The sequence below is a fragment of the Ambystoma mexicanum genome, chromosome 1p, assembly GCF_040938575.1.
Source record: "Ambystoma mexicanum isolate Mex_15411 chromosome 1p, UKY_AmexF1_1, whole genome shotgun sequence".
Lineage (NCBI taxonomy): Eukaryota > Metazoa > Chordata > Amphibia > Caudata > Ambystomatidae > Ambystoma > Ambystoma mexicanum.
The window spans coordinates 13,125,052-13,147,956 of record NC_090921.1 but is presented as its reverse complement, the minus strand read 5'-3'; the positions used below and the strand labels follow the sequence as shown (position 1 = coordinate 13,147,956).

The 22,905-nt window shown below is 48.0% G+C and overlaps 18 non-coding genes across 18 annotated transcripts; all 18 read right to left on the bottom strand.

The window, feature by feature from the left end:
• Positions 1 to 852: 852 nt before the first annotated feature.
• Positions 853 to 934, bottom strand: TRNAL-UAG (transfer RNA leucine (anticodon UAG)). The gene has a single exon. It is a non-coding gene; the product is annotated as a tRNA-Leu (tRNA).
• Positions 935 to 2,078: 1,144 nt separating this feature from the next.
• TRNAL-UAG (transfer RNA leucine (anticodon UAG)) lies at positions 2,079 to 2,160 on the bottom strand. Its single transcript has one exon. It is a non-coding gene; the product is annotated as a tRNA-Leu (tRNA).
• A 1,144-nt stretch (positions 2,161 to 3,304) lies between these two features.
• TRNAL-UAG (transfer RNA leucine (anticodon UAG)) lies at positions 3,305 to 3,386 on the bottom strand. The gene has a single exon. It is a non-coding gene; the product is annotated as a tRNA-Leu (tRNA).
• Positions 3,387 to 4,530: 1,144 nt separating this feature from the next.
• TRNAL-UAG (transfer RNA leucine (anticodon UAG)) lies at positions 4,531 to 4,612 on the bottom strand. The gene has a single exon. It is a non-coding gene; the product is annotated as a tRNA-Leu (tRNA).
• A 1,144-nt stretch (positions 4,613 to 5,756) lies between these two features.
• Positions 5,757 to 5,838, bottom strand: TRNAL-UAG (transfer RNA leucine (anticodon UAG)). Its single transcript has one exon. It is a non-coding gene; the product is annotated as a tRNA-Leu (tRNA).
• Positions 5,839 to 6,982: 1,144 nt separating this feature from the next.
• On the bottom strand, positions 6,983 to 7,064 carry TRNAL-UAG (transfer RNA leucine (anticodon UAG)). Its single transcript has one exon. It is a non-coding gene; the product is annotated as a tRNA-Leu (tRNA).
• A 1,144-nt stretch (positions 7,065 to 8,208) lies between these two features.
• Positions 8,209 to 8,290, bottom strand: TRNAL-UAG (transfer RNA leucine (anticodon UAG)). Its single transcript has one exon. It is a non-coding gene; the product is annotated as a tRNA-Leu (tRNA).
• Positions 8,291 to 9,434: 1,144 nt separating this feature from the next.
• On the bottom strand, positions 9,435 to 9,516 carry TRNAL-UAG (transfer RNA leucine (anticodon UAG)). The gene has a single exon. It is a non-coding gene; the product is annotated as a tRNA-Leu (tRNA).
• Positions 9,517 to 10,660: 1,144 nt separating this feature from the next.
• Positions 10,661 to 10,742, bottom strand: TRNAL-UAG (transfer RNA leucine (anticodon UAG)). Its single transcript has one exon. It is a non-coding gene; the product is annotated as a tRNA-Leu (tRNA).
• A 1,144-nt stretch (positions 10,743 to 11,886) lies between these two features.
• On the bottom strand, positions 11,887 to 11,968 carry TRNAL-UAG (transfer RNA leucine (anticodon UAG)). Its single transcript has one exon. It is a non-coding gene; the product is annotated as a tRNA-Leu (tRNA).
• Positions 11,969 to 13,112: 1,144 nt separating this feature from the next.
• On the bottom strand, positions 13,113 to 13,194 carry TRNAL-UAG (transfer RNA leucine (anticodon UAG)). The gene has a single exon. It is a non-coding gene; the product is annotated as a tRNA-Leu (tRNA).
• Positions 13,195 to 14,338: 1,144 nt separating this feature from the next.
• TRNAL-UAG (transfer RNA leucine (anticodon UAG)) lies at positions 14,339 to 14,420 on the bottom strand. Its single transcript has one exon. It is a non-coding gene; the product is annotated as a tRNA-Leu (tRNA).
• Positions 14,421 to 15,564: 1,144 nt separating this feature from the next.
• Positions 15,565 to 15,646, bottom strand: TRNAL-UAG (transfer RNA leucine (anticodon UAG)). The gene has a single exon. It is a non-coding gene; the product is annotated as a tRNA-Leu (tRNA).
• Positions 15,647 to 16,790: 1,144 nt separating this feature from the next.
• On the bottom strand, positions 16,791 to 16,872 carry TRNAL-UAG (transfer RNA leucine (anticodon UAG)). The gene has a single exon. It is a non-coding gene; the product is annotated as a tRNA-Leu (tRNA).
• Positions 16,873 to 18,016: 1,144 nt separating this feature from the next.
• On the bottom strand, positions 18,017 to 18,098 carry TRNAL-UAG (transfer RNA leucine (anticodon UAG)). Its single transcript has one exon. It is a non-coding gene; the product is annotated as a tRNA-Leu (tRNA).
• A 1,144-nt stretch (positions 18,099 to 19,242) lies between these two features.
• TRNAL-UAG (transfer RNA leucine (anticodon UAG)) lies at positions 19,243 to 19,324 on the bottom strand. The gene has a single exon. It is a non-coding gene; the product is annotated as a tRNA-Leu (tRNA).
• Positions 19,325 to 20,468: 1,144 nt separating this feature from the next.
• On the bottom strand, positions 20,469 to 20,550 carry TRNAL-UAG (transfer RNA leucine (anticodon UAG)). The gene has a single exon. It is a non-coding gene; the product is annotated as a tRNA-Leu (tRNA).
• Positions 20,551 to 21,694: 1,144 nt separating this feature from the next.
• Positions 21,695 to 21,776, bottom strand: TRNAL-UAG (transfer RNA leucine (anticodon UAG)). The gene has a single exon. It is a non-coding gene; the product is annotated as a tRNA-Leu (tRNA).
• Positions 21,777 to 22,905: the final 1,129 nt, after the last annotated feature.

Below are 22,905 nucleotides of genomic sequence, written 5' to 3'. Positions count from 1 at the left end.
TTTTTTTGGTTCTAAAAATGTTTGGGAAGCGAAGGTTCAGGAACATTGCCGGTAGGGAGAGTAAGCTCTCTAAAGGCATGCAATGAGATGTGTTTTTCTTTATTTCTGCATATTTCTGTAGCTAGCTGCATTCTTTCAGTCAACATCCCGCCCCATTTAGTGCTCACGTTTTTAAAGAAGTCCACCATTAGCCCGCAGTGTAAGCCTACCCGGGGCCTCCGCCGATGGTCCATGGTGTGTGGGATCCTTACTGGACCAACCCCAGCCGTAACGCAAATCTTAGCTTTGTCTCATTCGACCCCTAACTCGACCCAAGGAGCTACTGCAAACTCTTAGCCTAACACTAGCCCTAAATGAAAGACGCCTATTGTCCTCACATGTGGGATTTTGTTCTCGCTGCTAGTGCATACGAAACTTGGTTCCGACGTGTCCAGGAGTGGGAGAATTACCAGGGACCTTGCAATCTCGTGCCTGGGGGTTTCTAAGCTGGGCATAGGAGCTCCACTGGATGGAGCCAAGTGTCTTGAACTGAGTTTTTGTGATGCAGCAGGAAAAGGCGCTGCAAAAAGGAGCAACTACCAAGGCAAAGAGATGTGCATTCATTAGGGCATCGTGTCGGCAGATTTGTGGCCCTGCCAAGCACGTGTTTATTGACAGGATCGTGAACGCATGTCCGTTTTCAGTGAACAGTGATTTATGCTTTACCCTTTTTTGGTGAAAACGCACACGAGTCAGATGTGTGCTTTCAGTCTGGGTGTTCAGAAAAGCAAGAATTCATAAACACATGCCATTCCCTGGCTCCCAATTGTCCTGTCTGTACACGTGGCATGAAGATAAAAAAGAAACAGCTATTGGCAGCGGTGGGATTCGAACCCACGCCTCCAAAGAGACTGGAGCCTAAATCCAGCGCCTTAGACCGCTCGGCCACGCTACCCTGCTGGTACTGAAACGAGAGCCTCTGAGACCTGTATTTTTTTAGGGATTGGCTGGTTTGGCCATTAATTCAAAATCAAAGCAAAGCATGAACTTGGATTGAATTCTAGCACTGGCTGTGCAAAGCCCGAACTGAACAATAAAGCACACTTGTCAGCCTGAAATTGAAATGTCACCTTTCGGGAGTGCTCTGTTCGACAGCAGTCTGGTAGCCTAGTGGTCAATGTCAGCACCCCTCCATCCAGCAGTCTTGAGTTCAATTCCCGGTGAGGGAGGTCAGATCTTTTCTAGGTTTTTTTTGGTTCTAAAAATGTTTGGGAAGCGAAGGTTCAGGAACATTGCCGGTAGGGAGAGTAAGCTCTTTAAAGGCATGCAATGAGATGTGTTTTTCTTTATTTCTGCATATTTCTGTAGCTAGCTGCATTCTTTCAGTCAACATCCCGCCCCATTTAGTGCTCACGTTTTTAAAGAAGTCCACCATTAGCCCGCAGTGTAAGCCTACCCGGGGCCTCCGCCGATGGTCCATGGTGTGTGGGATCCTTACTGGACCAACCCCAGCCGTAACGCAAATCTTAGCTTTGTCTCATTCGACCCCTAACTCGACCCAAGGAGCTACTGCAAACTCTTAGCCTAACACTAGCCCTAAATGAAAGACGCCTATTGTCCTCACATGTGGGATTTTGTTCTCGCTGCTAGTGCATACGAAACTTGGTTCCGACGTGTCCAGGAGTGGGAGAATTACCAGGGACCTTGCAATCTCGTGCCTGGGGGTTTCTAAGCTGGGCATAGGAGCTCCACTGGATGGAGCCAAGTGTCTTGAACTGAGTTTTTGTGATGCAGCAGGAAAAGGCGCTGCAAAAAGGAGCAACTACCAAGGCAAAGAGATGTGCATTCATTAGGGCATCGTGTCGGCAGATTTGTGGCCCTGCCAAGCACGTGTTTATTGACAGGATCGTGAACGCATGTCCGTTTTCAGTGAACAGTGATTTATGCTTTACCCTTTTTTGGTGAAAACGCACACGAGTCAGATGTGTGCTTTCAGTCTGGGTGTTCAGAAAAGCAAGAATTCATAAACACATGCCATTCCCTGGCTCCCAATTGTCCTGTCTGTACACGTGGCATGAAGATAAAAAAGAAACAGCTATTGGCAGCGGTGGGATTCGAACCCACGCCTCCAAAGAGACTGGAGCCTAAATCCAGCGCCTTAGACCGCTCGGCCACGCTACCCTGCTGGTACTGAAACGAGAGCCTCTGAGACCTGTATTTTTTTAGGGATTGGCTGGTTTGGCCATTAATTCAAAATCAAAGCAAAGCATGAACTTGGATTGAATTCTAGCACTGGCTGTGCAAAGCCCGTACTGAACAATAAAGCACACTTGTCAGCCTGAAATTGAAATGTCACCTTTCGGGAGTGCTCTGTTCGACAGCAGTCTGGTAGCCTAGTGGTCAATGTCAGCACCCCTCCATCCAGCAGTCTTGAGTTCAATTCCCGGTGAGGGAGGTCAGATCTTTTCTAGGTTTTTTTTGGTTCTAAAAATGTTTGGGAAGCGAAGGTTCAGGAACATTGCCGGTAGGGAGAGTAAGCTCTTTAAAGGCATGCAATGAGATGTGTTTTTCTTTATTTCTGCATATTTCTGTAGCTAGCTGCATTCTTTCAGTCAACATCCCGCCCCATTTAGTGCTCACGTTTTTAAAGAAGTCCACCATTAGCCCGCAGTGTAAGCCTACCCGGGGCCTCCGCCGATGGTCCATGGTGTGTGGGATCCTTACTGGACCAACCCCAGCCGTAACGCAAATCTTAGCTTTGTCTCATTCGACCCCTAACTCGACCCAAGGAGCTACTGCAAACTCTTAGCCTAACACTAGCCCTAAATGAAAGACGCCTATTGTCCTCACATGTGGGATTTTGTTCTCGCTGCTAGTGCATACGAAACTTGGTTCCGACGTGTCCAGGAGTGGGAGAATTACCAGGGACCTTGCAATCTCGTGCCTAGGGGTTTCTAAGCTGGGCATAGGAGCTCCACTGGATGGAGCCAAGTGTCTTGAACTGAGTTTTTGTGATGCAGCAGGAAAAGGCGCTGCAAAAAGGAGCAACTACCAAGGCAAAGAGATGTGCATTCATTAGGGCATCGTGTCGGCAGATTTGTGGCCCTGCCAAGCACGTGTTTATTGACAGGATCGTGAACGCATGTCCGTTTTCAGTGAACAGTGATTTATGCTTTACCCTTTTTTGGTGAAAACGCACACGAGTCAGATGTGTGCTTTCAGTCTGGGTGTTCAGAAAAGCAAGAATTCATAAACACATGCCATTCCCTGGCTCCCAATTGTCCTGTCTGTACACGTGGCATGAAGATAAAAAAGAAACAGCTATTGGCAGCGGTGGGATTCGAACCCACGCCTCCAAAGAGACTGGAGCCTAAATCCAGCGCCTTAGACCGCTCGGCCACGCTACCCTGCTGGTACTGAAACGAGAGCCTCTGAGACCTGTATTTTTTTAGGGATTGGCTGGTTTGGCCATTAATTCAAAATCAAAGCAAAGCATGAACTTGGATTGAATTCTAGCACTGGCTGTGCAAAGCCCGAACTGAACAATAAAGCACACTTGTCAGCCTGAAATTGAAATGTCACCTTTCGGGAGTGCTCTGTTCAACAGCAGTCTGGTAGCCTAGTGGTCAATGTCAGCACCCCTCCATCCAGCAGTCTTCAGTTCAATTCCCGGTGAGGGAGGTCAGATCTTTTCTAGGTTTTTTTTGGTTCTAAAAATGTTTGGGAAGCGAAGGTTCAGGAACATTGCCGGTAGGGAGAGTAAGCTCTTTAAAGGCATGCAATGAGATGTGTTTTTCTTTATTTCTGCATATTTCTGTAGCTAGCTGCATTCTTTCAGTCAACATCCCGCCCCATTTAGTGCTCACGTTTTTAAAGAAGTCCACCATTAGCCCGCAGTGTAAGCCTACCCGGGGCCTCCGCCGATGGTCCATGGTGTGTGGGATCCTTACTGGACCAACCCCAGCCGTAACGCAAATCTTAGCTTTGTCTCATTCGACCCCTAACTCGACCCAAGGAGCTACTGCAAACTCTTAGCCTAACACTAGCCCTAAATGAAAGACGCCTATTGTCCTCACATGTGGGATTTTGTTCTCGCTGCTAGTGCATACGAAACTTGGTTCCGACGTGTCCAGGAGTGGGAGAATTACCAGGGACCTTGCAATCTCGTGCCTGGGGGTTTCTAAGCTGGGCATAGGAGCTCCACTGGATGGAGCCAAGTGTCTTGAACTGAGTTTTTGTGATGCAGCAGGAAAAGGCGCTGCAAAAAGGAGCAACTACCAAGGCAAAGAGATGTGCATTCATTAGGGCATCGTGTCGGCAGATTTGTGGCCCTGCCAAGCACGTGTTTATTGACAGGATCGTGAACGCATGTCCGTTTTCAGTGAACAGTGATTTATGCTTTACCCTTTTTTGGTGAAAACGCACACGAGTCAGATGTGTGCTTTCAGTCTGGGTGTTCAGAAAAGCAAGAATTCATAAACACATGCCATTCCCTGGCTCCCAATTGTCCTGTCTGTACACGTGGCATGAAGATAAAAAAGAAACAGCTATTGGCAGCGGTGGGATTCGAACCCACGCCTCCAAAGAGACTGGAGCCTAAATCCAGCGCCTTAGACCGCTCGGCCACGCTACCCTGCTGGTACTGAAACGAGAGCCTCTGAGACCTGTATTTTTTTAGGGATTGGCTGGTTTGGCCATTAATTCAAAATCAAAGCAAAGCATGAACTTGGATTGAATTCTAGCACTGGCTGTGCAAAGCCCGAACTGAACAATAAAGCACACTTGTCAGCCTGAAATTGAAATGTCACCTTTCGGGAGTGCTCTGTTCGACAGCAGTCTGGTAGCCTAGTGGTCAATGTCAGCACCCCTCCATCCAGCAGTCTTGAGTTCAATTCCCGGTGAGGGAGGTCAGATCTTTTCTAGGTTTTTTTTGGTTCTAAAAATGTTTGGGAAGCGAAGGTTCAGGAACATTGCCGGTAGGGAGAGTAAGCTCTTTAAAGGCATGCAATGAGATGTGTTTTTCTTTATTTCTGCATATTTCTGTAGCTAGCTGCATTCTTTCAGTCAACATCCCGCCCCATTTAGTGCTCACGTTTTTAAAGAAGTCCACCATTAGCCCGCAGTGTAAGCCTACCCGGGGCCTCCGCCGATGGTCCATGGTGTGTGGGATCCTTACTGGACCAACCCCAGCCGTAACGCAAATCTTAGCTTTGTCTCATTCGACCCCTAACTCGACCCAAGGAGCTACTGCAAACTCTTAGCCTAACACTAGCCCTAAATGAAAGACGCCTATTGTCCTCACATGTGGGATTTTGTTCTCGCTGCTAGTGCATACGAAACTTGGTTCCGACGTGTCCAGGAGTGGGAGAATTACCAGGGACCTTGCAATCTCGTGCCTGGGGGTTTCTAAGCTGGGCATAGGAGCTCCACTGGATGGAGCCAAGTGTCTTGAACTGAGTTTTTGTGATGCAGCAGGAAAAGGCGCTGCAAAAAGGAGCAACTACCAAGGCAAAGAGATGTGCATTCATTAGGGCATCGTGTCGGCAGATTTGTGGCCCTGCCAAGCACGTGTTTATTGACAGGATCGTGAACGCATGTCCGTTTTCAGTGAACAGTGATTTATGCTTTACCCTTTTTTGGTGAAAACGCACACGAGTCAGATGTGTGCTTTCAGTCTGGGTGTTCAGAAAAGCAAGAATTCATAAACACATGCCATTCCCTGGCTCCCAATTGTCCTGTCTGTACACGTGGCATGAAGATAAAAAAGAAACAGCTATTGGCAGCGGTGGGATTCGAACCCACGCCTCCAAAGAGACTGGAGCCTAAATCCAGCGCCTTAGACCGCTCGGCCACGCTACCCTGCTGGTACTGAAACGAGAGCCTCTGAGACCTGTATTTTTTTAGGGATTGGCTGGTTTGGCCATTAATTCAAAATCAAAGCAAAGCATGAACTTGGATTGAATTCTAGCACTGGCTGTGCAAAGCCCGAACTGAACAATAAAGCACACTTGTCAGCCTGAAATTGAAATGTCACCTTTCGGGAGTGCTCTGTTCAACAGCAGTCTGGTAGCCTAGTGGTCAATGTCAGCACCCCTCCATCCAGCAGTCTTGAGTTCAATTCCCGGTGAGGGAGGTCAGATCTTTTCTAGGTTTTTTTTGGTTCTAAAAATGTTTGGGAAGCGAAGGTTCAGGAACATTGCCGGTAGGGAGAGTAAGCTCTTTAAAGGCATGCAATGAGATGTGTTTTTCTTTATTTCTGCATATTTCTGTAGCTAGCTGCATTCTTTCAGTCAACATCCCGCCCCATTTAGTGCTCACGTTTTTAAAGAAGTCCACCATTAGCCCGCAGTGTAAGCCTACCCGGGGCCTCCGCCGATGGTCCATGGTGTGTGGGATCCTTACTGGACCAACCCCAGCCGTAACGCAAATCTTAGCTTTGTCTCATTCGACCCCTAACTCGACCCAAGGAGCTACTGCAAACTCTTAGCCTAACACTAGCCCTAAATGAAAGACGCCTATTGTCCTCACATGTGGGATTTTGTTCTCGCTGCTAGTGCATACGAAACTTGGTTCCGACGTGTCCAGGAGTGGGAGAATTACCAGGGACCTTGCAATCTCGTGCCTGGGGGTTTCTAAGCTGGGCATAGGAGCTCCACTGGATGGAGCCAAGTGTCTTGAACTGAGTTTTTGTGATGCAGCAGGAAAAGGCGCTGCAAAAAGGAGCAACTACCAAGGCAAAGAGATGTGCATTCATTAGGGCATCGTGTCGGCAGATTTGTGGCCCTGCCAAGCACGTGTTTATTGACAGGATCGTGAACGCATGTCCGTTTTCAGTGAACAGTGATTTATGCTTTACCCTTTTTTGGTGAAAACGCACACGAGTCAGATGTGTGCTTTCAGTCTGGGTGTTCAGAAAAGCAAGAATTCATAAACACATGCCATTCCCTGGCTCCCAATTGTCCTGTCTGTACACGTGGCATGAAGATAAAAAAGAAACAGCTATTGGCAGCGGTGGGATTCGAACCCACGCCTCCAAAGAGACTGGAGCCTAAATCCAGCGCCTTAGACCGCTCGGCCACGCTACCCTGCTGGTACTGAAACGAGAGCCTCTGAGACCTGTATTTTTTTAGGGATTGGCTGGTTTGGCCATTAATTCAAAATCAAAGCAAAGCATGAACTTGGATTGAATTCTAGCACTGGCTGTGCAAAGCCCGAACTGAACAATAAAGCACACTTGTCAGCCTGAAATTGAAATGTCACCTTTCGGGAGTGCTCTGTTCAACAGCAGTCTGGTAGCCTAGTGGTCAATGTCAGCACCCCTCCATCCAGCAGTCTTGAGTTCAATTCCCGGTGAGGGAGGTCAGATCTTTTCTAGGTTTTTTTTGGTTCTAAAAATGTTTGGGAAGCGAAGGTTCAGGAACATTGCCGGTAGGGAGAGTAAGCTCTTTAAAGGCATGCAATGAGATGTGTTTTTCTTTATTTCTGCATATTTCTGTAGCTAGCTGCATTCTTTCAGTCAACATCCCGCCCCATTTAGTGCTCACGTTTTTAAAGAAGTCCACCATTAGCCCGCAGTGTAAGCCTACCCGGGGCCTCCGCCGATGGTCCATGGTGTGTGGGATCCTTACTGGACCAACCCCAGCCGTAACGCAAATCTTAGCTTTGTCTCATTCGACCCCTAACTCGACCCAAGGAGCTACTGCAAACTCTTAGCCTAACACTAGCCCTAAATGAAAGACGCCTATTGTCCTCACATGTGGGATTTTGTTCTCGCTGCTAGTGCATACGAAACTTGGTTCCGACGTGTCCAGGAGTGGGAGAATTACCAGGGACCTTGCAATCTCGTGCCTGGGGGTTTCTAAGCTGGGCATAGGAGCTCCACTGGATGGAGCCAAGTGTCTTGAACTGAGTTTTTGTGATGCAGCAGGAAAAGGCGCTGCAAAAAGGAGCAACTACCAAGGCAAAGAGATGTGCATTCATTAGGGCATCGTGTCGGCAGATTTGTGGCCCTGCCAAGCACGTGTTTATTGACAGGATCGTGAACGCATGTCCGTTTTCAGTGAACAGTGATTTATGCTTTACCCTTTTTTGGTGAAAACGCACACGAGTCAGATGTGTGCTTTCAGTCTGGGTGTTCAGAAAAGCAAGAATTCATAAACACATGCCATTCCCTGGCTCCCAATTGTCCTGTCTGTACACGTGGCATGAAGATAAAAAAGAAACAGCTATTGGCAGCGGTGGGATTCGAACCCACGCCTCCAAAGAGACTGGAGCCTAAATCCAGCGCCTTAGACCGCTCGGCCACGCTACCCTGCTGGTACTGAAACGAGAGCCTCTGAGACCTGTATTTTTTTAGGGATTGGCTGGTTTGGCCATTAATTCAAAATCAAAGCAAAGCATGAACTTGGATTGAATTCTAGCACTGGCTGTGCAAAGCCCGAACTGAACAATAAAGCACACTTGTCAGCCTGAAATTGAAATGTCACCTTTCGGGAGTGCTCTGTTCGACAGCAGTCTGGTAGCCTAGTGGTCAATGTCAGCACCCCTCCATCCAGCAGTCTTGAGTTCAATTCCCGGTGAGGGAGGTCAGATCTTTTCTAGGTTTTTTTTGGTTCTAAAAATGTTTGGGAAGCGAAGGTTCAGGAACATTGCCGGTAGGGAGAGTAAGCTCTTTAAAGGCATGCAATGAGATGTGTTTTTCTTTATTTCTGCATATTTCTGTAGCTAGCTGCATTCTTTCAGTCAACATCCCGCCCCATTTAGTGCTCACGTTTTTAAAGAAGTCCACCATTAGCCCGCAGTGTAAGCCTACCCGGGGCCTCCGCCGATGGTCCATGGTGTGTGGGATCCTTACTGGACCAACCCCAGCCGTAACGCAAATCTTAGCTTTGTCTCATTCGACCCCTAACTCGACCCAAGGAGCTACTGCAAACTCTTAGCCTAACACTAGCCCTAAATGAAAGACGCCTATTGTCCTCACATGTGGGATTTTGTTCTCGCTGCTAGTGCATACGAAACTTGGTTCCGACGTGTCCAGGAGTGGGAGAATTACCAGGGACCTTGCAATCTCGTGCCTGGGGGTTTCTAAGCTGGGCATAGGAGCTCCACTGGATGGAGCCAAGTGTCTTGAACTGAGTTTTTGTGATGCAGCAGGAAAAGGCGCTGCAAAAAGGAGCAACTACCAAGGCAAAGAGATGTGCATTCATTAGGGCATCGTGTCGGCAGATTTGTGGCCCTGCCAAGCACGTGTTTATTGACAGGATCGTGAACGCATGTCCGTTTTCAGTGAACAGTGATTTATGCTTTACCCTTTTTTGGTGAAAACGCACACGAGTCAGATGTGTGCTTTCAGTCTGGGTGTTCAGAAAAGCAAGAATTCATAAACACATGCCATTCCCTGGCTCCCAATTGTCCTGTCTGTACACGTGGCATGAAGATAAAAAAGAAACAGCTATTGGCAGCGGTGGGATTCGAACCCACGCCTCCAAAGAGACTGGAGCCTAAATCCAGCGCCTTAGACCGCTCGGCCACGCTACCCTGCTGGTACTGAAACGAGAGCCTCTGAGACCTGTATTTTTTTAGGGATTGGCTGGTTTGGCCATTAATTCAAAATCAAAGCAAAGCATGAACTTGGATTGAATTCTAGCACTGGCTCTGCAAAGCCCGAACTGAACAATAAAGCACACTTGTCAGCCTGAAATTGAAATGTCACCTTTCGGGAGTGCTCTGTTCAACAGCAGTCTGGTAGCCTAGTGGTCAATGTCAGCACCCCTCCATCCAGCAGTCTTGAGTTCAATTCCCGGTGAGGGAGGTCAGATCTTTTCTAGGTTTTTTTTGGTTCTAAAAATGTTTGGGAAGCGAAGGTTCAGGAACATTGCCGGTAGGGAGAGTAAGCTCTCTAAAGGCATGCAATGAGATGTGTTTTTCTTTATTTCTGCATATTTCTGTAGCTAGCTGCATTCTTTCAGTCAACATCCCGCCCCATTTAGTGCTCACGTTTTTAAAGAAGTCCACCATTAGCCCGCAGTGTAAGCCTACCCGGGGCCTCCGCCGATGGTCCATGGTGTGTGGGATCCTTACTGGACCAACCCCAGCCGTAACGCAAATCTTAGCTTTGTCTCATTCGACCCCTAACTCGACCCAAGGAGCTACTGCAAACTCTTAGCCTAACACTAGCCCTAAATGAAAGACGCCTATTGTCCTCACATGTGGGATTTTGTTCTCGCTGCTAGTGCATACGAAACTTGGTTCCGACGTGTCCAGGAGTGGGAGAATTACCAGGGACCTTGCAATCTCGTGCCTGGGGGTTTCTAAGCTGGGCATAGGAGCTCCACTGGATGGAGCCAAGTGTCTTGAACTGAGTTTTTGTGATGCAGCAGGAAAAGGCGCTGCAAAAAGGAGCAACTACCAAGGCAAAGAGATGTGCATTCATTAGGGCATCGTGTCGGCAGATTTGTGGCCCTGCCAAGCACGTGTTTATTGACAGGATCGTGAACGCATGTCCGTTTTCAGTGAACAGTGATTTATGCTTTACCCTTTTTTGGTGAAAACGCACACGAGTCAGATGTGTGCTTTCAGTCTGGGTGTTCAGAAAAGCAAGAATTCATAAACACATGCCATTCCCTGGCTCCCAATTGTCCTGTCTGTACACGTGGCATGAAGATAAAAAAGAAACAGCTATTGGCAGCGGTGGGATTCGAACCCACGCCTCCAAAGAGACTGGAGCCTAAATCCAGCGCCTTAGACCGCTCGGCCACGCTACCCTGCTGGTACTGAAACGAGAGCCTCTGAGACCTGTATTTTTTTAGGGATTGGCTGGTTTGGCCATTAATTCAAAATCAAAGCAAAGCATGAACTTGGATTGAATTCTAGCACTGGCTGTGCAAAGCCCGAACTGAACAATAAAGCACACTTGTCAGCCTGAAATTGAAATGTCACCTTTCGGGAGTGCTCTGTTCAACAGCAGTCTGGTAGCCTAGTGGTCAATGTCAGCACCCCTCCATCCAGCAGTCTTGAGTTCAATTCCCGGTGAGGGAGGTCAGATCTTTTCTAGGTTTTTTTTGGTTCTAAAAATGTTTGGGAAGCGAAGGTTCAGGAACATTGCCGGTAGGGAGAGTAAGCTCTTTAAAGGCATGCAATGAGATGTGTTTTTCTTTATTTCTGCATATTTCTGTAGCTAGCTGCATTCTTTCAGTCAACATCCCGCCCCATTTAGTGCTCACGTTTTTAAAGAAGTCCACCATTAGCCCGCAGTGTAAGCCTACCCGGGGCCTCCGCCGATGGTCCATGGTGTGTGGGATCCTTACTGGACCAACCCCAGCCGTAACGCAAATCTTAGCTTTGTCTCATTCGACCCCTAACTCGACCCAAGGAGCTACTGCAAACTCTTAGCCTAACACTAGCCCTAAATGAAAGACGCCTATTGTCCTCACATGTGGGATTTTGTTCTCGCTGCTAGTGCATACGAAACTTGGTTCCGACGTGTCCAGGAGTGGGAGAATTACCAGGGACCTTGCAATCTCGTGCCTGGGGGTTTCTAAGCTGGGCATAGGAGCTCCACTGGATGGAGCCAAGTGTCTTGAACTGAGTTTTTGTGATGCAGCAGGAAAAGGCGCTGCAAAAAGGAGCAACTACCAAGGCAAAGAGATGTGCATTCATTAGGGCATCGTGTCGGCAGATTTGTGGCCCTGCCAAGCACGTGTTTATTGACAGGATCGTGAACGCATGTCCGTTTTCAGTGAACAGTGATTTATGCTTTACCCTTTTTTGGTGAAAACGCACACGAGTCAGATGTGTGCTTTCAGTCTGGGTGTTCAGAAAAGCAAGAATTCATAAACACATGCCATTCCCTGGCTCCCAATTGTCCTGTCTGTACACGTGGCATGAAGATAAAAAAGAAACAGCTATTGGCAGCGGTGGGATTCGAACCCACGCCTCCAAAGAGACTGGAGCCTAAATCCAGCGCCTTAGACCGCTCGGCCACGCTACCCTGCTGGTACTGAAACGAGAGCCTCTGAGACCTGTATTTTTTTAGGGATTGGCTGGTTTGGCCATTAATTCAAAATCAAAGCAAAGCATGAACTTGGATTGAATTCTAGCACTGGCTGTGCAAAGCCCGTACTGAACAATAAAGCACACTTGTCAGCCTGAAATTGAAATGTCACCTTTCGGGAGTGCTCTGTTCGACAGCAGTCTGGTAGCCTAGTGGTCAATGTCAGCACCCCTCCATCCAGCAGTCTTGAGTTCAATTCCCGGTGAGGGAGGTCAGATCTTTTCTAGGTTTTTTTTGGTTCTAAAAATGTTTGGGAAGCGAAGGTTCAGGAACATTGCCGGTAGGGAGAGTAAGCTCTTTAAAGGCATGCAATGAGATGTGTTTTTCTTTATTTCTGCATATTTCTGTAGCTAGCTGCATTCTTTCAGTCAACATCCCGCCCCATTTAGTGCTCACGTTTTTAAAGAAGTCCACCATTAGCCCGCAGTGTAAGCCTACCCGGGGCCTCCGCCGATGGTCCATGGTGTGTGGGATCCTTACTGGACCAACCCCAGCCGTAACGCAAATCTTAGCTTTGTCTCATTCGACCCCTAACTCGACCCAAGGAGCTACTGCAAACTCTTAGCCTAACACTAGCCCTAAATGAAAGACGCCTATTGTCCTCACATGTGGGATTTTGTTCTCGCTGCTAGTGCATACGAAACTTGGTTCCGACGTGTCCAGGAGTGGGAGAATTACCAGGGACCTTGCAATCTCGTGCCTGGGGGTTTCTAAGCTGGGCATAGGAGCTCCACTGGATGGAGCCAAGTGTCTTGAACTGAGTTTTTGTGATGCAGCAGGAAAAGGCGCTGCAAAAAGGAGCAACTACCAAGGCAAAGAGATGTGCATTCATTAGGGCATCGTGTCGGCAGATTTGTGGCCCTGCCAAGCACGTGTTTATTGACAGGATCGTGAACGCATGTCCGTTTTCAGTGAACAGTGATTTATGCTTTACCCTTTTTTGGTGAAAACGCACACGAGTCAGATGTGTGCTTTCAGTCTGGGTGTTCAGAAAAGCAAGAATTCATAAACACATGCCATTCCCTGGCTCCCAATTGTCCTGTCTGTACACGTGGCATGAAGATAAAAAAGAAACAGCTATTGGCAGCGGTGGGATTCGAACCCACGCCTCCAAAGAGACTGGAGCCTAAATCCAGCGCCTTAGACCGCTCGGCCACGCTACCCTGCTGGTACTGAAACGAGAGCCTCTGAGACCTGTATTTTTTTAGGGATTGGCTGGTTTGGCCATTAATTCAAAATCAAAGCAAAGCATGAACTTGGATTGAATTCTAGCACTGGCTGTGCAAAGCCCGAACTGAACAATAAAGCACACTTGTCAGCCTGAAATTGAAATGTCACCTTTCGGGAGTGCTCTGTTCAACAGCAGTCTGGTAGCCTAGTGGTCAATGTCAGCACCCCTCCATCCAGCAGTCTTGAGTTCAATTCCCGGTGAGGGAGGTCAGATCTTTTCTAGGTTTTTTTTGGTTCTAAAAATGTTTGGGAAGCGAAGGTTCAGGAACATTGCCGGTAGGGAGAGTAAGCTCTTTAAAGGCATGCAATGAGATGTGTTTTTCTTTATTTCTGCATATTTCTGTAGCTAGCTGCATTCTTTCAGTCAACATCCCGCCCCATTTAGTGCTCACGTTTTTAAAGAAGTCCACCATTAGCCCGCAGTGTAAGCCTACCCGGGGCCTCCGCCGATGGTCCATGGTGTGTGGGATCCTTACTGGACCAACCCCAGCCGTAACGCAAATCTTAGCTTTGTCTCATTCGACCCCTAACTCGACCCAAGGAGCTACTGCAAACTCTTAGCCTAACACTAGCCCTAAATGAAAGACGCCTATTGTCCTCACATGTGGGATTTTGTTCTCGCTGCTAGTGCATACGAAACTTGGTTCCGACGTGTCCAGGAGTGGGAGAATTACCAGGGACCTTGCAATCTCGTGCCTGGGGGTTTCTAAGCTGGGCATAGGAGCTCCACTGGATGGAGCCAAGTGTCTTGAACTGAGTTTTTGTGATGCAGCAGGAAAAGGCGCTGCAAAAAGGAGCAACTACCAAGGCAAAGAGATGTGCATTCATTAGGGCATCGTGTCGGCAGATTTGTGGCCCTGCCAAGCACGTGTTTATTGACAGGATCGTGAACGCATGTCCGTTTTCAGTGAACAGTGATTTATGCTTTACCCTTTTTTGGTGAAAACGCACACGAGTCAGATGTGTGCTTTCAGTCTGGGTGTTCAGAAAAGCAAGAATTCATAAACACATGCCATTCCCTGGCTCCCAATTGTCCTGTCTGTACACGTGGCATGAAGATAAAAAAGAAACAGCTATTGGCAGCGGTGGGATTCGAACCCACGCCTCCAAAGAGACTGGAGCCTAAATCCAGCGCCTTAGACCGCTCGGCCACGCTACCCTGCTGGTACTGAAACGAGAGCCTCTGAGACCTGTATTTTTTTAGGGATTGGCTGGTTTGGCCATTAATTCAAAATCAAAGCAAAGCATGAACTTGGATTGAATTCTAGCACTGGCTGTGCAAAGCCCGAACTGAACAATAAAGCACACTTGTCAGCCTGAAATTGAAATGTCACCTTTCGGGAGTGCTCTGTTCGACAGCAGTCTGGTAGCCTAGTGGTCAATGTCAGCACCCCTCCATCCAGCAGTCTTGAGTTCAATTCCCGGTGAGGGAGGTCAGATCTTTTCTAGGTTTTTTTTGGTTCTAAAAATGTTTGGGAAGCGAAGGTTCAGGAACATTGCCGGTAGGGAGAGTAAGCTCTTTAAAGGCATGCAATGAGATGTGTTTTTCTTTATTTCTGCATATTTCTGTAGCTAGCTGCATTCTTTCAGTCAACATCCCGCCCCATTTAGTGCTCACGTTTTTAAAGAAGTCCACCATTAGCCCGCAGTGTAAGCCTACCCGGGGCCTCCGCCGATGGTCCATGGTGTGTGGGATCCTTACTGGACCAACCCCAGCCGTAACGCAAATCTTAGCTTTGTCTCATTCGACCCCTAACTCGACCCAAGGAGCTACTGCAAACTCTTAGCCTAACACTAGCCCTAAATGAAAGACGCCTATTGTCCTCACATGTGGGATTTTGTTCTCGCTGCTAGTGCATACGAAACTTGGTTCCGACGTGTCCAGGAGTGGGAGAATTACCAGGGACCTTGCAATCTCGTGCCTGGGGGTTTCTAAGCTGGGCATAGGAGCTCCACTGGATGGAGCCAAGTGTCTTGAACTGAGTTTTTGTGATGCAGCAGGAAAAGGCGCTGCAAAAAGGAGCAACTACCAAGGCAAAGAGATGTGCATTCATTAGGGCATCGTGTCGGCAGATTTGTGGCCCTGCCAAGCACGTGTTTATTGACAGGATCGTGAACGCATGTCCGTTTTCAGTGAACAGTGATTTATGCTTTACCCTTTTTTGGTGAAAACGCACACGAGTCAGATGTGTGCTTTCAGTCTGGGTGTTCAGAAAAGCAAGAATTCATAAACACATGCCATTCCCTGGCTCCCAATTGTCCTGTCTGTACACGTGGCATGAAGATAAAAAAGAAACAGCTATTGGCAGCGGTGGGATTCGAACCCACGCCTCCAAAGAGACTGGAGCCTAAATCCAGCGCCTTAGACCGCTCGGCCACGCTACCCTGCTGGTACTGAAACGAGAGCCTCTGAGACCTGTATTTTTTTAGGGATTGGCTGGTTTGGCCATTAATTCAAAATCAAAGCAAAGCATGAACTTGGATTGAATTCTAGCACTGGCTGTGCAAAGCCCGAACTGAACAATAAAGCACACTTGTCAGCCTGAAATTGAAATGTCACCTTTCGGGAGTGCTCTGTTCAACAGCAGTCTGGTAGCCTAGTGGTCAATGTCAGCACCCCTCCATCCAGCAGTCTTGAGTTCAATTCCCGGTGAGGGAGGTCAGATCTTTTCTAGGTTTTTTTTGGTTCTAAAAATGTTTGGGAAGCGAAGGTTCAGGAACATTGCCGGTAGGGAGAGTAAGCTCTTTAAAGGCATGCAATGAGATGTGTTTTTCTTTATTTCTGCATATTTCTGTAGCTAGCTGCATTCTTTCAGTCAACATCCCGCCCCATTTAGTGCTCACGTTTTTAAAGAAGTCCACCATTAGCCCGCAGTGTAAGCCTACCCGGGGCCTCCGCCGATGGTCCATGGTGTGTGGGATCCTTACTGGACCAACCCCAGCCGTAACGCAAATCTTAGCTTTGTCTCATTCGACCCCTAACTCGACCCAAGGAGCTACTGCAAACTCTTAGCCTAACACTAGCCCTAAATGAAAGACGCCTATTGTCCTCACATGTGGGATTTTGTTCTCGCTGCTAGTGCATACGAAACTTGGTTCCGACGTGTCCAGGAGTGGGAGAATTACCAGGGACCTTGCAATCTCGTGCCTGGGGGTTTCTAAGCTGGGCATAGGAGCTCCACTGGATGGAGCCAAGTGTCTTGAACTGAGTTTTTGTGATGCAGCAGGAAAAGGCGCTGCAAAAAGGAGCAACTACCAAGGCAAAGAGATGTGCATTCATTAGGGCATCGTGTCGGCAGATTTGTGGCCCTGCCAAGCACGTGTTTATTGACAGGATCGTGAACGCATGTCCGTTTTCAGTGAACAGTGATTTATGCTTTACCCTTTTTTGGTGAAAACGCACACGAGTCAGATGTGTGCTTTCAGTCTGGGTGTTCAGAAAAGCAAGAATTCATAAACACATGCCATTCCCTGGCTCCCAATTGTCCTGTCTGTACACGTGGCATGAAGATAAAAAAGAAACAGCTATTGGCAGCGGTGGGATTCGAACCCACGCCTCCAAAGAGACTGGAGCCTAAATCCAGCGCCTTAGACCGCTCGGCCACGCTACCCTGCTGGTACTGAAACGAGAGCCTCTGAGACCTGTATTTTTTTAGGGATTGGCTGGTTTGGCCATTAATTCAAAATCAAAGCAAAGCATGAACTTGGATTGAATTCTAGCACTGGCTGTGCAAAGCCCGTACTGAACAATAAAGCACACTTGTCAGCCTGAAATTGAAATGTCACCTTTCGGGAGTGCTCTGTTCGACAGCAGTCTGGTAGCCTAGTGGTCAATGTCAGCACCCCTCCATCCAGCAGTCTTGAGTTCAATTCCCGGTGAGGGAGGTCAGATCTTTTCTAGGTTTTTTTTGGTTCTAAAAATGTTTGGGAAGCGAAGGTTCAGGAACATTGCCGGTAGGGAGAGTAAGCTCTTTAAAGGCATGCAATGAGATGTGTTTTTCTTTATTTCTGCATATTTCTGTAGCTAGCTGCATTCTTTCAGTCAACATCCCGCCCCATTTAGTGCTCACGTTTTTAAAGAAGTCCACCATTAGCCCGCAGTGTAAGCCTACCCGGGGCCTCCGCCGATGGTCCATGGTGTGTGGGATCCTTACTGGACCAACCCCAGCCGTAACGCAAATCTTAGCTTTGTCTCATTCGACCCCTAACTCGACCCAAGGAGCTACTGCAAACTCTTAGCCTAACACTAGCCCTAAATGAAAGACGCCTATTGTCCTCACATGTGGGATTTTGTTCTCGCTGCTAGTGCATACGAAACTTGGTTCCGACGTGTCCAGGAGTGGGAGAATTACCAGGGACCTTGCAATCTCGTGCCTGGGGGTTTCTAAGCTGGGCATAGGAGCTCCACTGGATGGAGCCAAGTGTCTTGAACTGAGTTTTTGTGATGCAGCAGGAAAAGGCGCTGCAAAAAGGAGCAACTACCAAGGCAAAGAGATGTGCATTCATTAGGGCATCGTGTCGGCAGATTTGTGGCCCTGCCAAGCACGTGTTTATTGACAGGATCGTGAACGCATGTCCGTTTTCAGTGAACAGTGATTTATGCTTTACCCTTTTTTGGTGAAAACGCACACGAGTCAGATGTGTGCTTTCAGTCTGGGTGTTCAGAAAAGCAAGAATTCATAAACACATGCCATTCCCTGGCTCCCAATTGTCCTGTCTGTACACGTGGCATGAAGATAAAAAAGAAACAGCTATTGGCAGCGGTGGGATTCGAACCCACGCCTCCAAAGAGACTGGAGCCTAAATCCAGCGCCTTAGACCGCTCGGCCACGCTACCCTGCTGGTACTGAAACGAGAGCCTCTGAGACCTGTATTTTTTTAGGGATTGGCTGGTTTGGCCATTAATTCAAAATCAAAGCAAAGCATGAACTTGGATTGAATTCTAGCACTGGCTGTGCAAAGCCCGAACTGAACAATAAAGCACACTTGTCAGCCTGAAATTGAAATGTCACCTTTCGGGAGTGCTCTGTTCAACAGCAGTCTGGTAGCCTAGTGGTCAATGTCAGCACCCCTCCATCCAGCAGTCTTGAGTTCAATTCCCGGTGAGGGAGGTCAGATCTTTTCTAGGTTTTTTTTGGTTCTAAAAATGTTTGGGAAGCGAAGGTTCAGGAACATTGCCGGTAGGGAGAGTAAGCTCTTTAAAGGCATGCAATGAGATGTGTTTTTCTTTATTTCTGCATATTTCTGTAGCTAGCTGCATTCTTTCAGTCAACATCCCGCCCCATTTAGTGCTCACGTTTTTAAAGAAGTCCACCATTAGCCCGCAGTGTAAGCCTACCCGGGGCCTCCGCCGATGGTCCATGGTGTGTGGGATCCTTACTGGACCAACCCCAGCCGTAACGCAAATCTTAGCTTTGTCTCATTCGACCCCTAACTCGACCCAAGGAGCTACTGCAAACTCTTAGCCTAACACTAGCCCTAAATGAAAGACGCCTATTGTCCTCACATGTGGGATTTTGTTCTCGCTGCTAGTGCATACGAAACTTGGTTCCGACGTGTCCAGGAGTGGGAGAATTACCAGGGACCTTGCAATCTCGTGCCTGGGGGTTTCTAAGCTGGGCATAGGAGCTCCACTGGATGGAGCCAAGTGTCTTGAACTGAGTTTTTGTGATGCAGCAGGAAAAGGCGCTGCAAAAAGGAGCAACTACCAAGGCAAAGAGATGTGCATTCATTAGGGCATCGTGTCGGCAGATTTGTGGCCCTGCCAAGCACGTGTTTATTGACAGGATCGTGAACGCATGTCCGTTTTCAGTGAACAGTGATTTATGCTTTACCCTTTTTTGGTGAAAACGCACACGAGTCAGATGTGTGCTTTCAGTCTGGGTGTTCAGAAAAGCAAGAATTCATAAACACATGCCATTCCCTGGCTCCCAATTGTCCTGTCTGTACACGTGGCATGAAGATAAAAAAGAAACAGCTATTGGCAGCGGTGGGATTCAAACCCACGCCTCCAAAGAGACTGGAGCCTAAATCCAGCGCCTTAGACCGCTCGGCCACGCTACCCTGCTGGTACTGAAACGAGAGCCTCTGAGACCTGTATTTTTTTAGGGATTGGCTGGTTTGGCCATTAATTCAAAATCAAAGCAAAGCATGAACTTGGATTGAATTCTAGCACTGGCTGTGCAAAGCCCGAACTGAACAATAAAGCACACTTGTCAGCCTGAAATTGAAATGTCACCTTTCGGGAGTGCTCTGTTCGACAGCAGTCTGGTAGCCTAGTGGTCAATGTCAGCACCCCTCCATCCAGCAGTCTTGAGTTCAATTCCCGGTGAGGGAGGTCAGATCTTTTCTAGGTTTTTTTTGGTTCTAAAAATGTTTGGGAAGCGAAGGTTCAGGAACATTGCCGGTAGGGAGAGTAAGCTCTTTAAAGGCATGCAATGAGATGTGTTTTTCTTTATTTCTGCATATTTCTGTAGCTAGCTGCATTCTTTCAGTCAACATCCCGCCCCATTTAGTGCTCACGTTTTTAAAGAAGTCCACCATTAGCCCGCAGTGTAAGCCTACCCGGGGCCTCCGCCGATGGTCCATGGTGTGTGGGATCCTTACTGGACCAACCCCAGCCGTAACGCAAATCTTAGCTTTGTCTCATTCGACCCCTAACTCGACCCAAGGAGCTACTGCAAACTCTTAGCCTAACACTAGCCCTAAATGAAAGACGCCTATTGTCCTCACATGTGGGATTTTGTTCTCGCTGCTAGTGCATACGAAACTTGGTTCCGACGTGTCCAGGAGTGGGAGAATTACCAGGGACCTTGCAATCTCGTGCCTGGGGGTTTCTAAGCTGGGCATAGGAGCTCCACTGGATGGAGCCAAGTGTCTTGAACTGAGTTTTTGTGATGCAGCAGGAAAAGGCGCTGCAAAAAGGAGCAACTACCAAGGCAAAGAGATGTGCATTCATTAGGGCATCGTGTCGGCAGATTTGTGGCCCTGCCAAGCACGTGTTTATTGACAGGATCGTGAACGCATGTCCGTTTTCAGTGAACAGTGATTTATGCTTTACCCTTTTTTGGTGAAAACGCACACGAGTCAGATGTGTGCTTTCAGTCTGGGTGTTCAGAAAAGCAAGAATTCATAAACACATGCCATTCCCTGGCTCCCAATTGTCCTGTCTGTACACGTGGCATGAAGATAAAAAAGAAACAGCTATTGGCAGCGGTGGGATTCGAACCCACGCCTCCAAAGAGACTGGAGCCTAAATCCAGCGCCTTAGACCGCTCGGCCACGCTACCCTGCTGGTACTGAAACGAGAGCCTCTGAGACCTGTATTTTTTTAGGGATTGGCTGGTTTGGCCATTAATTCAAAATCAAAGCAAAGCATGAACTTGGATTGAATTCTAGCACTGGCTGTGCAAAGCCCGAACTGAACAATAAAGCACACTTGTCAGCCTGAAATTGAAATGTCACCTTTCGGGAGTGCTCTGTTCGACAGCAGTCTGGTAGCCTAGTGGTCAATGTCAGCACCCCTCCATCCAGCAGTCTTGAGTTCAATTCCCGGTGAGGGAGGTCAGATCTTTTCTAGGTTTTTTTTGGTTCTAAAAATGTTTGGGAAGCGAAGGTTCAGGAACATTGCCGGTAGGGAGAGTAAGCTCTTTAAAGGCATGCAATGAGATGTGTTTTTCTTTATTTCTGCATATTTCTGTAGCTAGCTGCATTCTTTCAGTCAACATCCCGCCCCATTTAGTGCTCACGTTTTTAAAGAAGTCCACCATTAGCCCGCAGTGTAAGCCTACCCGGGGCCTCCGCCGATGGTCCATGGTGTGTGGGATCCTTACTGGACCAACCCCAGCCGTAACGCAAATCTTAGCTTTGTCTCATTCGACCCCTAACTCGACCCAAGGAGCTACTGCAAACTCTTAGCCTAACACTAGCCCTAAATGAAAGACGCCTATTGTCCTCACATGTGGGATTTTGTTCTCGCTGCTAGTGCATACGAAACTTGGTTCCGACGTGTCCAGGAGTGGGAGAATTACCAGGGACCTTGCAATCTCGTGCCTGGGGGTTTCTAAGCTGGGCATAGGAGCTCCACTGGATGGAGCCAAGTGTCTTGAACTGAGTTTTTGTGATGCAGCAGGAAAAGGCGCTGCAAAAAGGAGCAACTACCAAGGCAAAGAGATGTGCATTCATTAGGGCATCGTGTCGGCAGATTTGTGGCCCTGCCAAGCACGTGTTTATTGACAGGATCGTGAACGCATGTCCGTTTTCAGTGAACAGTGATTTATGCTTTACCCTTTTTTGGTGAAAACGCACACGAGTCAGATGTGTGCTTTCAGTCTGGGTGTTCAGAAAAGCAAGAATTCATAAACACATGCCATTCCCTGGCTCCCAATTGTCCTGTCTGTACACGTGGCATGAAGATAAAAAAGAAACAGCTATTGGCAGCGGTGGGATTCGAACCCACGCCTCCAAAGAGACTGGAGCCTAAATCCAGCGCCTTAGACCGCTCGGCCACGCTACCCTGCTGGTACTGAAACGAGAGCCTCTGAGACCTGTATTTTTTTAGGGATTGGCTGGTTTGGCCATTAATTCAAAATCAAAGCAAAGCATGAACTTGGATTGAATTCTAGCACTGGCTGTGCAAAGCCCGAACTGAACAATAAAGCACACTTGTCAGCCTGAAATTGAAATGTCACCTTTCGGGAGTGCTCTGTTCGACAGCAGTCTGGTAGCCTAGTGGTCAATGTCAGCACCCCTCCATCCAGCAGTCTTGAGTTCAATTCCCGGTGAGGGAGGTCAGATCTTTTCTAGGTTTTTTTTGGTTCTAAAAATGTTTGGGAAGCGAAGGTTCAGGAACATTGCCGGTAGGGAGAGTAAGCTCTTTAAAGGCATGCAATGAGATGTGTTTTTCTTTATTTCTGCATATTTCTGTAGCTAGCTGCATTCTTTCAGTCAACATCCCGCCCCATTTAGTGCTCACGTTTTTAAAGAAGTCCACCATTAGCCCGCAGTGTAAGCCTACCCGGGGCCTCCGCCGATGGTCCATGGTGTGTGGGATCCTTACTGGACCAACCCCAGCCGTAACGCAAATCTTAGCTTTGTCTCATTCGACCCCTAACTCGACCCAAGGAGCTACTGCAAACTCTTAGCCTAACACTAGCCCTAAATGAAAGACGCCTATTGTCCTCACATGTGGGATTTTGTTCTCGCTGCTAGTGCATACGAAACTTGGTTCCGACGTGTCCAGGAGTGGGAGAATTACCAGGGACCTTGCAATCTCGTGCCTGGGGGTTTCTAAGCTGGGCATAGGAGCTCCACTGGATGGAGCCAAGTGTCTTGAACTGAGTTTTTGTGATGCAGCAGGAAAAGGCGCTGCAAAAAGGAGCAACTACCAAGGCAAAGAGATGTGCATTCATTAGGGCATCGTGTCGGCAGATTTGTGGCCCTGCCAAGCACGTGTTTATTGACAGGATCGTGAACGCATGTCCGTTTTCAGTGAACAGTGATTTATGCTTTACCCTTTTTTGGTGAAAACGCACACGAGTCAGATGTGTGCTTTCAGTCTGGGTGTTCAGAAAAGCAAGAATTCATAAACACATGCCATTCCCTGGCTCCCAATTGTCCTGTCTGTACACGTGGCATGAAGATAA